General features: G+C 33.8%; 1 long non-coding RNA gene across 1 annotated transcript in view; it reads right to left on the reverse strand.

The window, feature by feature from the left end:
- Positions 1 to 292: 292 nt before the first annotated feature.
- The window catches only part of LOC102161020 (uncharacterized), a 158,054-nt gene continuing 145,124 nt past the window's right edge, over positions 293 to 13,222 (reverse strand). The window contains exon 3 of the long non-coding RNA XR_014845498.1: positions 293 to 2,147. This is a non-coding gene — a long non-coding RNA (uncharacterized LOC102161020). The remainder of the gene's footprint in view (positions 2,148 to 13,222) is intronic.

Raw genomic sequence — 13,222 nt, forward strand, 5'->3', positions numbered from 1 at the left:
TGTGTTATTCTTACCCAAATATAAAAAAAAATATTAAAATGGGCTTTTGCCCTTAGCTCTTTGTTGGATTATGAGAAACAATTTCAAATAAATCTACTGATTTTTTTTTTAGGCTATTTTAAAAAATCAATTTTAGGTTTGAAGAAAAAGTGAGTGGAAAATACAGAGTTCCTCTGCTCCCTCTGTCCCCTACCAAATCTCCCAACATAGATAATGTCCCTTATTATTATTACTATTAATGTGTTGCATTGGTGTGGTATATTTGTTACAATTAAAAAACCAATACTGATACTTTATTAAAGTGTAGTTTATTAAAAACCGTAGTTTATATTACAGTTTATTTATACAGTTCTGGGTCCTGAGAGATGTATAATGCCATGTATCCACCAGTACAGTATTATTATGGACTGTGTCCCCTCAAAATTCCTATCTTGAAATCCCAACCCCCAACATGATGGAATTTTAAGATTAGGCCTTTGGGAGGGTTAAATAAGGTCATGACTGTGGGGACCTCATGATGGTATTAATGCCCTTATACAAACAGGAGAAAAAACAAAACTTTCTTCTCTCACCCCTTTCTCTCTCCCTTGCACACACTAAAGAATGCCATGTGAGATTATAAGCAGTTAAGAGGGTCCTCACCAAAACCCAATCATACCAGTATCCTGATCTCAGATTTCCACCCTCCAGAACTGTAAGCAAGAAAACATTGTTGTTTAAATAATCCATTCTATGGCAATTTGTTATAGCAGCCCGAGTAGACTAAATATAACAACACCTGTGATGTTCTGTTCTTTCTACCCTCCCATCCTCAAAACTCCCAGTGACCACTGATCTTTTTACTGTCTCCAAGTTTTGCCTTTTCTAGAATACCATGCAATTAAAATCATATAGTGTGTCGCCTTTTCAGACTGGCTTATTTATTTAGCAATATGCATTTAAAATTCATCCAAGTCTTTTTATGGCTTGATAGCTCATTTCTTTATATTGCTTATTAGTACTCCCCTGTATGAATTTCTGTTGTATGAAGTTTATTCATTCATTCACCTAATAAAGCCTTCCTATTTCCTTCAAGTTTATATTGGTTATGAATAATACTGCCACAAACATTTGTGCACAATTTTTTTACATGGAGATAAATTTTGAAATCAGTTGGGTAATATGAATACTGTATTATATAGTAAGACTATGCCTAGTTTTGTAGGAAACTACAAAATTGTCTTTTAAAGTAGCTGTAATATTTTGCATTTCCACTAGAAATGAATAAATCATTATTGCTATACATTCTCTCCAAAATCGGTATTGTCTCTTTTTACATTTATATAGGTATATCTTTTTTGCTTTAATTTGCATTTCACAATGACAAATGGTGTTGAGGGCTTACAATATGCTTATTTGCCATCTATAAATCTTTGTTATAGTATCTGTTGAGTTCTTTTGCCCATTTCTTAACTGTTATTTGTTTTTATTTTGTTAACTTTTATGAGTTAATATCATTATGGTAAAAGTCATTTAACTGATGTAATTTTGCAAATATTTTCTTTCAGTCTGTGCCTTGTCTTTCATTCACTCAAGAATGTATTTTGCAGGAGAGAGCATTTTAATTTTAATTAACTCTAACCTGAAGGCCAACAGAAAAAAAAAAAATCTGTTACTTCTTGTTAAAAAATTCACCTATTTAGGTCAGACTCATCAAGATAATTTCCCTTATAATTAAAGTCGACTAATTAGGGACTGCAAAGTTCCTTTACCTTTTAACATAACATATTCACAGAACTGATACAGCTTTATAGTCAGAAGTCCTGTTCACAATTAAGGGGTGGTATTATACAGGGCATATACACAGAAGGTAGGATTCCAGGGGTCTTTGTACAGTCCTGCCTACCAGAGGCCACCCTCTGGTACTCAACTATCCACATCCTTTACAAATGCAAAATACATTCATGCCCTTTTAAGATTCCCAAGAGTTTCATCCCTTTATGGCATCAGCTCAGAGTCCACAGTCTTTTCATCTAAATCTAAGTCTCATTAACACAGAACTCCAAGGTTCAACGTTTTGTCTTCTAGTATGGATAAATTTCTTGGGTGTAATCCATTAGGTACAACAATTTGAAGCCCAATTCCTTTCCATTGATCGACCTGTGAAACTAGAGACAAGTTTTCTTATAGACAATCCAATCACATTCTAATTCTTAAATTACAATAAGACTTTCTAACCTACTTAAGGCATATATAAATGTGTAAAATTTTTCAGGGTATTGTGGAGCTTTATAAGAATAAAAATGAGGATAATAATCAAATATTAAACTTGCATTTTATAAACAAAAGTAAAAACTAATGATAAACTACTGAATTTTTAAAACATATGACACAAAGCATTTGATACAACTTATATACAAAGTTGTCTTTTTAAAAATCTTACCCCAAAATGAGAAAAAGTATTCAGAAATGCAGAAATGAAAAAAGATCTTATTCATAAGTGAAACTCCTTGCCTATTAATATTTTACAGTTACCATGTATGTTGATAAGTTTATACTCTCATATAGTCCAAGTTTACAGGGCTGTAGTTTAGTAATACATGCCAAGAATTTTTTAAAAAATGTATTTATTGGGAGTTCTTGTCGTAGATCAGTGGTAATGAACCTGACTAGGATTCATGAGGATGTGGGTTCAATCCCTGGCCTTGCTCAATGGGTTAAGGATCCAGTGTTGCCATGAGCTGTGGTATAGGTTCCTGCTGTGGCTTGGATCTGACGTTGCTGTGGCTGTGGTGTAGGCTGGCAGCTACACCTCTGATTCAACCCCTAGCCTTGGAACTTCCATATGCCATGCATGTGACCCTAAAAAAAGCAAAAAAAATATATATATATTATACATATTTTAATATATATAATTTTAAAATATATATAATATCTATTAATGCAGCTTCATTAGTTTTAGAAATTTATTCTAAAAACTAAATGTCTTTTTTTTGTCTGTGTCTGTGGCATGTGGAAATTTCTGGGCCAGGAAACTGCACCACAGTAGTAACCCAATCATTGCAACGGCAATGCCAGATACTTAGCCCACTGCACCACAAGAGAATTCCAAAAACTAAGTGTCTTAAGATTGCAAAATATTCAATGAAACTAATTCGACAGCAATTAAATTCAGATAAATTTCCCTGTCCAGCCATGAGAGTGTGGTAGAAGGGCTTTGGTATTAGGCAAGCACTGGATCAAATTCTAAAATTATCTATTACTTGCTATATGTTCTTGGAAAAACTGCTCGAGCTCTACTTTGTAAAATGAGGAAAAGAATAACCTTAATTCAGGGTTTTGATTTGAAGACACCTGAAATGTGGAAGCCTTGTGTCTTTTCATTACAGTGACATTTAATAAATGTGCATTCCCTTATCCTTTTATGATTTTTAGTACATGTCCATTCACTTTTCTAGAGAGGAAAGCTACTAATTTTCAGAAGGAAAGAAATGGGGGGGGGTGAAGTTTGTAATTGCATTCATCGAAAAATGCTTAAATCTTCCCTAAAGAGAAGCAAAATTTTAAAAAGAGGCAGAACAATATATTTCGGTCTTGCTACAAATATAAATAACATAAAAATACTTTTCTAAACTACTCAGACCAAACAGCTGAAGTGGGTCCTTCAAATTTCCTGCCAATTAAGGCAATCTTCCAGGATGTTCCTATGGGTAATATTAGGGAAGGGGATGAAGAAAATCACATCGCAACTGGTACTCTAGCATGGCTTTCATTTCTGGTCCTCTAATAAATTTATCTATACCTATGTTAAATATTAATTCATGTGACTATAATATTTCATCATAATCTTTATCATCGAACACACTGTTACTTATTATTATCACATAATTTTAAAGGGTATTTTGGGATAATAATTATTTCATATGAATCTAATGATAGTTTATCTAATTCTGAAAAAATTAAATTTAGCACTAAAACAGAAAAAGCATAGATTTTTGTGTATTTGTTCAATTTGGAACCAAAGATAAACCAGAAAGATAGGAAAATGGTTTGAAAGTCATTTCTATAACTTATTAGCTGTTTTATCTTGAACATATCAGGCTCTATAAAGCTCAGTTTCAAAATCTGAAAAAACAGGGTCAGAATAAAGCATATATTGTGTCTAAAATGGGGATAATATAAATTATCAATGGTAAGGTCCTCAGTGCATATAGTAATTTATCAATAAATTTTAAAGATTATTATAGAATATAGTATACACTGGTCACTATTTAAATGTAACATTTTTGGGGAGTTCCCATTGTGGTTCAGTGGTAACGAACCCAACTAGCATCCATAAGGATGCAGGTTTGATCCCTGGCCCAGCTCAGTGGGTTAAGGATCTAATGTTGCCATGAGCTGCAGTGTAGGTTGAAGATGTCGCTTGGATCCTGCATTGCTGTAGCTGTAGCGTAGGCTGGCAGCTACAGCTTTGATTCCATCCCAAGCCTGGAAACTTCGATATGCCATGGCTGTGGCCCTAAACAAAGGCAAACAAAAAAAGAGAGAACAGCAGATACCATATGATATCACTTATATATAGAATCTAAAATATGGCACAGATGAACCTATCTACAGAATAGAAATAGACTCACAGATATGGACAACAGACTTGTGATTGCCAAGGAGGAGGGAGAGGAAGTGGGATGCACTGGGAGTTCAGGCTTAATAGACGCAAACTCTTAAATTGATAATGGACAGGCAATGAGCTGTTGTATAGCACAGGGAACTATGTCTAACCACTTGTGATGGAACATGATGAAAGGTAATATGAGAAAGTTTGTATAGATGTATGACTGGGTCACTTTGCTGAAAGAACAATGTAAATCAACTATAATAAAAAACTTAAATAAAGAAAAGGGAAAAAATGGCTGCACAATTTTAAGAATGCCTTGTTAAGCACCAACTACACGTTCTTATTCAATCATCATAAATTAAATTATTTCTGATACTTAACATACTTAACAATCTTTTATATTATTTCATTTGCAGAATAACTTCTTAATAATACATTATTCTTTTGATTCATTATTAAATTCCATTAGCTTTGTTTTTGTTACGGTAGTAAAATTATGTCAGAATTCATAAAATTAAATATGAAGCTCTTGAAAATTGCCTGCCCTCTCAGCATACCATGGGATAATGTCAAATGCAAGTTTTGTAAGAGAACGAGCCTTGATTTATTTTCCAGTGCAGCATTCCCAGCACTTCAACTGTGTGACAGAACAAAATGTTTAATTAATGTTTGTTGAAAAAATTATCATACAAATTGTTATAATTTGGCTAGAACTCATTTGTGAAAGATCTAGACCTGTTCTCTTTTTTAAAGGTAGTATTTTATTTACTTTTCTAATCCATTTTACTTATTTTATTTATTTATTTATTTATTTATTGTCTTTTTTTCTAGGGCTGCTCCTGTGGCATATGGAGATTCCCAGGCTAGGGGTCCAATCGGAGCTGTAGCCACCAGCCTACACCAGAGCCACAGGAACGTGGGATCCGAACCGCGTCTGCAACCTACACCACAGCTCACGGCAATGCTGGATCCTTAACCCACTGAGCAAGGCCAGGGATTGAACCCGCAACCTCACGGTTCCTAGTCGGGTTTGTTAACCACTGCGCCATGACGGGAACTCCTCTAATCCATTTTAGATAATTAGTCCTTTAATTGTTTTTCACTTTGGATCAGTTTTTGTAATTTGTGTTTTGCCAGGAAAAGTATCCATTTCTCTAGGTCAACTAATGGCATATACCTTTGAACTACTTATCAATCTAACAGTTTAACAGACACCTTAATAAATGAATAATTTAAAAGTTTATACATTTTGGAAAATTAGAAGTTTCATACTTTCACAAGATTTTCAAATATCTCAGTAAAAAGTACTTCTGTAATTTTTATATACAATGCTGACACATTAGTCTACTGTTCCTATTGTTCTTAAAAAATTACAAATATTTTCTTTGACTATGCACTAAAGTCTAAAATGAGGAGACATTTTCTCTCTTGCAAAGGCCTATGCACTTTTCCTCACATTTTTTTTTTTTCAAAGACAATTTTGTCAGGAAAAGAAGAAAACAAGACAGAAAGTCTACCTTTATTGACTGAATGTGTATGTGTGTATGTGTGCTGAAATAAAGATAGAAATAACTGTCATCTATAAATCATTATTATTCATAATAAACATTTAAGCATAGTATTTGTCTCTTCATCCTAAGCTATTTATATCATTGAACTACAAGCACATGGGTTTCCATTTGTTTTATCTCTCAAAACACGAGCACAGAGACTCCATAATAAACTGGGGTCAGAAAATTCCTGAAAGAGAAAATCTTCCTTAATGGAAACATCTTTGAAAAATGCTGACAATTCATTGAAGTAGGAAGTCAACCTTAATGTAAACCTTTGAAAAATGTTGACATAAGAAATATTTCACAAATACCAGTGTAGTTTTCATATCTCTTTAAAGAATGGAAAATTCTATTTGCATATATCATTTAATATTATTAGAAATTATTGATTCATTGATTTTAGGATGAAAAAGTGGGCCATTCAGTTAAATGTGTAATTTACATGAGGTTTTGTAACAAAGCCAAAAGATGCATTTAATCTGACGGCTTTGTGGAAGGCATATTTTCATTTTGAGACCATAGTTTTATTTGTAGGAGTTACTTATTTATTCCCTTTCCCTCTGAGGAGATTTAAGAAAGGACCAGTGTTTTAGTATTTGAGGTCCCTTGATAAATTTGATGTTTGAGGCTATCTCTTATGATGAAGGGTACTTTATTTTTAAAGTAATGTTATATATCCACATCATTTTAAAGTCTACCATAGGATTTATACCATTAAAAAATAGGAAACTCATTCTTTCCTGCTTTTTAATTTTATTACTCAGAAACAAATGTTTTCAGTACTTGTTTTTGAACCCACTTCCTATTTCTGTAGTTTAACATCTATTTATTGGTTTATTCTCTTTAGCTACACACTGAATTCTGATTTTCAACTCTACTAACCAGTAATAATGTGCTGATTTTATGACCTATGAGTCTACCTTTTTATATGCCCATATTATATTTACATGATTGGTTTCATAAGATTGTGTAACTGGATCTTTGGTATGAGATGTATTTTGAAATTTTTCCCATGTCAGTAGTCATTTATTAAAATTATTTTAATTGCTGCATAGTATTTCACCATAGGGTTGCTTCAGTTTATTTTTAAAATATCCTAGTGTTAGAAATTTACCTTTTATTCTAATGATTTTTTTTAATTCAGTTACACTTCTGTTATCTGTGCATCACTGTTCTGAAAAATTTACTCAAATCATAGCTTAGAAACTGAGCCTACTCAAAAAAAAAAAAAAAAAAAAAAAGCCTACTCCCTACCCTCTCCACACACAGATCATATAATCTATGTTAGGACAACCATCTTCTTTTTACAAGATAAAGCCTAGGGAGCTCATGTCATGAAACAGTGGAAATGAATCTAACTAGGATCCATGAGGCTGCAGGTTCGATCCCTGGCCTTGCTCAGTGAGTTAAGGATCTGGCATTGCCGTGAGCTGTGCTGTAGGTTACAGATGCAGCTCAGATCTGCTGTTGCTGTGGTATAGGCGGGTGGCTACAGCTCCAATTTGACCCCTAGCCTGTGAACTTCCATATGCCATGGGTGCAGCCCTAGAAAGAAAGAAAAAAAAAAAAATATAAAGCCTAGCAGAAAACCACTCAGAGCTTAATAAGTCATATGAATTAGAAGAGCTTCAGGGATGCTGTGTTCAGAGAATTGCCCCCAGAAGTAGATAGATAACAGCCAAAATTAACAACTAGTAAAGAAAAGGGGGGTGGAAATCAAGATAGTAGAATAGAAGGATATTCACCTCCTCTTCCAACAAATACGTCAAAAATACATCTACAGATTTAACAGTTCTTACAGAATTCCTTCTGAATGCTAGAAGATCTCAGAATCAAAGCAGCTAGAAAGATCACCATGTAACCAGGCAGGACAAAAGGGGGATAAAAGGAACTGGGACAGAACCCGTGCCCCTGGAAAGGAGATCTGAAGGAAGAAAGGTTACCTAACCCTGGAAACCTCTGTCACTGGCTAGAAGATCAGCTGGGTTAGAAGAGATTCAGAGGAGAGTTCAACAGGCAGGAAAAAGAGACCAGCACAGACATATGTGGACACCTGGCTGCATGTCCTCACCTGAAAGGGAAGAACCTGCAATCCAGAATAGTCTACCCAGCAATTATCATTTAGTATAGAAGAAAATATAAAGAAATTTCTCAGACAAGCAAAAATTCAAAGAATATAGTAATACTAAAACTATCCTAAAGGTAATACTGAAAGTTCTCTAAATAGAAAAATTTATAGAAAAACAAAATCACAACATGAGAAACAAATTTTTGAAAGAATTGTAGATCACTTCAATAAGCTGGTATATAAATTTTAAAAAGTTAAAATAATGTTGCAAAAGTAACTGCAACTATAAAGAACAGCAAAAGGTAAACATAAAGATGTAAAATACAATATTAAAATCATAAGGTGCAGGGGACAGGAGTTGAAAAATAGATTTTCTTAGAATGTGTTAAACATATATGACTACCAGTCTGAAGCAAATAGATATCCAGTATATATCATAATGGGTTAACACACTTGAAAAACAGGGTAACCTCAAATCAAAAGCATACAGTATATTCACAAAAATGGAAGAGAATTTAAGCATAATACAAAGGAAAACCATCACACCACAAAAGGAAAAAGGAGAAAGAAACAAAGAAGAAATACAAAAATCAACTGAAAAATAAAGTTTAAAATGACAATACATACATAAGTAGCAATAATTACCTTAAATTTCAATGGACTAAGTGCTCTGATCAAAAGACACAGAGTGACAGACTGGATAATAAACATGAATGTACTGTGAACAATTATATGCCAATAAATGGAATGACCTAGAAGAAATGGACAAGTTTCAAGAAACACTTAGCCCACCAAAATAGAATCAAGAAAAATTAGACGACTTGACTAGACTGATCAGTAGAAGTGAAATACAACCTGTAATTTAAAACAAACAGGCAAACAAAAAACTGCCTGCAAACAAAAGTCCAGGACTATATAGCTTCACTGGGGAATTTTATCAAGCTTACAAAGAAGAACTTGAATGAATCCTTTTTAAAATCTTCCAAAAAATGGAAGGGGAAGGAACATTCCCAAAGTTATTCTATGAAGTCACCATCATCCTGATATCAAAACCAGAAAAAAATACTACCAATAAAGAAAATTAAAGTGAGTTCCTGTGTGGATCAGTGGGTAAAGAATCCAACTAGTATCCCTGAGGATGTGGATTTGATCCCTGGGCTTAGTGAGTTAAAGATCCAGTGTTGCAGCAAGCTGAAGTGTAGGTCGCAGATACAGCTCAGATCCCATGTTGCTGTGGCTGTGGTGTAGGCTGTTAGCTGTAGTTCCCATTTGACCCCTAGCCCGGGAACTTCCATATGTTGCCTGTGTGGCCCTAATAAGAAAAAAGAATAAAAGAGAAAAATTATAGGCCAACATTTGATTAGTATAGATGCAAAAATCCTCAACAAAATATTAGCAAATCAAATCCAACAACATAAGAAAAGAATTATACACCATGATCAAGTTGGACTTATCTGAGGGTCATAAGAATGGTATGTACAAATCAATGTGATATACCACATCAACAAAAGAAAAGAGAAAAATCACATGATAGTTTCAATTGATACAGAAAAAACTTTTGAGAAAATTCAACATCCATTCATGATTTAAAAACTCTCATTGAAGTGATTATTGAGCTCGAGGGAACATATCTCAGGATAATAAAAGCTATTTGTGAATAACAGCCAAAATAATGGTGAAAAGCTGAAAATCTTGCCACTAATATCTGGAATAGGACAGGGATGTCACCTCTCACCCCTTCTATTCAACATGGTATTGGAAGTCCTAGCCACAGCAATTAGACAAAAATAAATAAAAGGTATCCATATTGAAAGGGAAGATATAATGTTATCATTAAATGCAGATGACATACTATATATAGAATGACCTAAAGACTCCATCCAAAAACTATTAGCCCTGATAAATCCAGCAAAGTAGCAAGATACAAGATTAGCATACAGAAATCTGTCTTTTTAACAATAAATTATCAGGTAAAATTAAACATAATCTCCTTTAAAATGACATTAAAAATAGAATATTTAGGAAGACACCTGACCAAGGAGGTAAAGACTTAAGTTATGAAAACTATAAAACATTGATAAAGGAAATTGAAGATGACTCAAAGAAATGGAAAGACATACCCTGTTCTTTAGTTTGGAACAATATTGTTAAAATAGCCATACCACTTAGAGTAATCTACAGATTTCATTTGATCCCTATCAAATTATCTATGACACTTTTTTCACAGAACTAGAACAAGTAATCCTAAAATTTAAATGGAAATGCAAAGGACCCCACATTGCCAAAGCAATCCCGAGGAAAAAAGAACAAAGCAGGAGGCATAACCCTTCCATACTTGAGACAATAATATAAAGCTACGGTAATCAAAACAGCACGGTACTGGCCAAAAAATAGACATACAGGTCAATGGAACACAACAGAGAGCCCAGAAATAAACCCACACACCCTTGGTCAGTTAATCTTCAACAAAAGAAGCAAGACTCCACAATAGAGAAAAGGCAGTCTCTTCAAGTGGTGTTAGGAAAGCTGGACAGCCACATATAAATCAATGAAGTTAGAATACTCCCTCCCACCCTACACACAAACTGAACATGGCTTAGAGGTTTTTTTTTTTTTTTTTTGCTTTTTTGGGCCACACCTGTGGCACATGGAAGTTCCCAGGCTAGGGACTGAATCAGAGCTGCAGCTGCTGGGCCTACACCACAGCCACAGCAACATGGCATCCAAGCCCCATCTGAGACCTACACCACAGCTCATGGAAGTGCTGGATCCTTAACCCACTGAGTGAGGTCAGAGATTGAACCCACATCCTCATGGATACTAGTTGGGTATTATACTAGTTGGATCCTTAACCCACTGAGCCACAATGGGAATGGCTTAAGATTTAAACATAAGATTTGATACTATAAAACTCCTAGAAGAGTAGATAAGCAAAACATTCTCTGACATAAATTGTAGCAATGTTTTATTATGTCAGTGTCTCAAACAATAGAAATAAAGGCAAAAATAAATAAATGGGACCTAGTCAAATGTAAGCTTTTACAGAGCAAAACAAACCAAACCATAAACAAAATGAAAAGATAATATACAGACTGGAAGAAAATATTTGCAAACACTGCAACCAACAAGGGCTTCATTTCCAAAATATACAAATAGCTTATACAACTCAATTCTATGTAGGGTTTTTCTAAGAAGTTCCATATTCTTTGTACAGATTTTAGATTTAAAACAGAAACATAATTACCCCAATTGAAAAATGAGCAGAAGACCTAAATAGATATTTCTTCCAAGAAGACATTCAGAGGGCCAGTAGGCACATGAACATATATTCAATTTCACTAATTACTAGAGAAATGCAAATCAAAACTACAATGAGATATGACCTCACACAAGTCAGAAGGACCATCATTAAAGAGTGTATAAATAACAAATGCTGGAGAGGGTGTGGAGAAAAGAGAACCCCCTAACACTCTTGGTGGGAATGTAAATTGCTGCAGCCACTATGGAGAATAGTATGGAGGTTCTTTAAAAGACTAAAAGTAGAGTTATCATATGATCCAACAATCCCACTTCTGGCATATACCAGAGAAAACTCTAATTAAAAAATACACATGCATCCCAGTATTTTAGTAGTGCCAGAGATATGGAAGCAAACTAAATGTCAACAGCAGATGAATTGATAAAAAAGGTATGGTACGTATGAATATACACACTAACACACACAATGGAATACTATTCAGCCATTAAAAAGATGAAATAATGCCATTTGAAACAACATGGATTGGCCTAGAGAATATCATACTAAGTGAAATAAGCCAGGCAAAGAAAAACAAATAACATATCACTTAACATGTGGACTCTAAAACATGACACAAAGGAACATATTTATGAAACAGAAATAGACCCAAAGATATAGAAAACAAACTTAAGGTTACCAAAGGGGAAAAGGACAGGAGGAATAAATTAGGAATTTGGGATTAACAATTTGGGATTAACATGTATACATTGCTATATGTAAAATGGATAAATAACAAAGTCCTACTGTATAGTACAGTGAACTATATTCAATATCTTGTAATTACTTATAATGGAAAAGAATGGAATGTCTTTTCCATTATAGATTATTATGTATATAGGTTTATAATAAGTATATAAACCTATTTTATATAAAATTATATAGGTATATAAACCTATATTATGTATATAGGTTATATATATATATATGAATCACTTTGCTATATTCCAGAAACTAACACATTGTAAATCAAATATATTTCAATAATTAAAAAAAGAAGTAAATTAACATCAGAATTTAAAAATAGAGTAGGCAGAATTGTTTTAATTTAAAAGCAAATATTTCTACAGTCCTGTGTAGCCCATCAATAAGTCACTATATTGCAATATGAAACATAAAATCTTTTTTCTAATGAGGACTGTTAAGCCATAGTAAAGGTACAACTGATTTTGATAGTGCAGTTCGAGAATGAAAAAATTACATAAATGTAGGGTGATAGAGTCATAGGAGATCCGACTCCTATGGAACTTCCTAAATCCTATGGAATTTCCTGGATGATGGAGTTTCTTTTATTATAAGGAGGTGACTTTGTGGGCTCCTATATGGGTTCTCGTCACCAGAAAGACCAAAATATGGTTAGAAACTTGGAAATTTTAGCCCCACCTCCCATTCTCTGGAGAGAGGAGAGGGGCTGGAAATTGAGTTAGTAATTATATCTATGTGATGAAGCCACCATAAATATCCCTAAAGTACGAAGTTTAGAGATCTAGGTTGGACAGCCATGTGACAGGAGGGGCCACACTCCAATTCCACAAAGACAAAAGCTCCTGTGCTCAGAACTCTCCCTGAACTTGTACTATGTTATCTCTTTATCTGGCTATTTATTTGCATCCTTTAAAATATCAGTTGTAATAAGCTGGCAATAATAAACTTTGGGTTCTGTGAACCATTCTAGCAAATATTCAACTCAAGGACAAAGTATTGAGAATATC

This window comes from Sus scrofa, chromosome 5, assembly GCF_054392235.1.
Source record: "Sus scrofa isolate SSC_HxYL_T2T_F1_AM1 chromosome 5, Sscrofa_HxYL_maternal_Yorkshire_Landrace_v2.0, whole genome shotgun sequence".
In the NCBI taxonomy this organism is placed as follows: Eukaryota; Metazoa; Chordata; class Mammalia; order Artiodactyla; family Suidae; genus Sus; species Sus scrofa.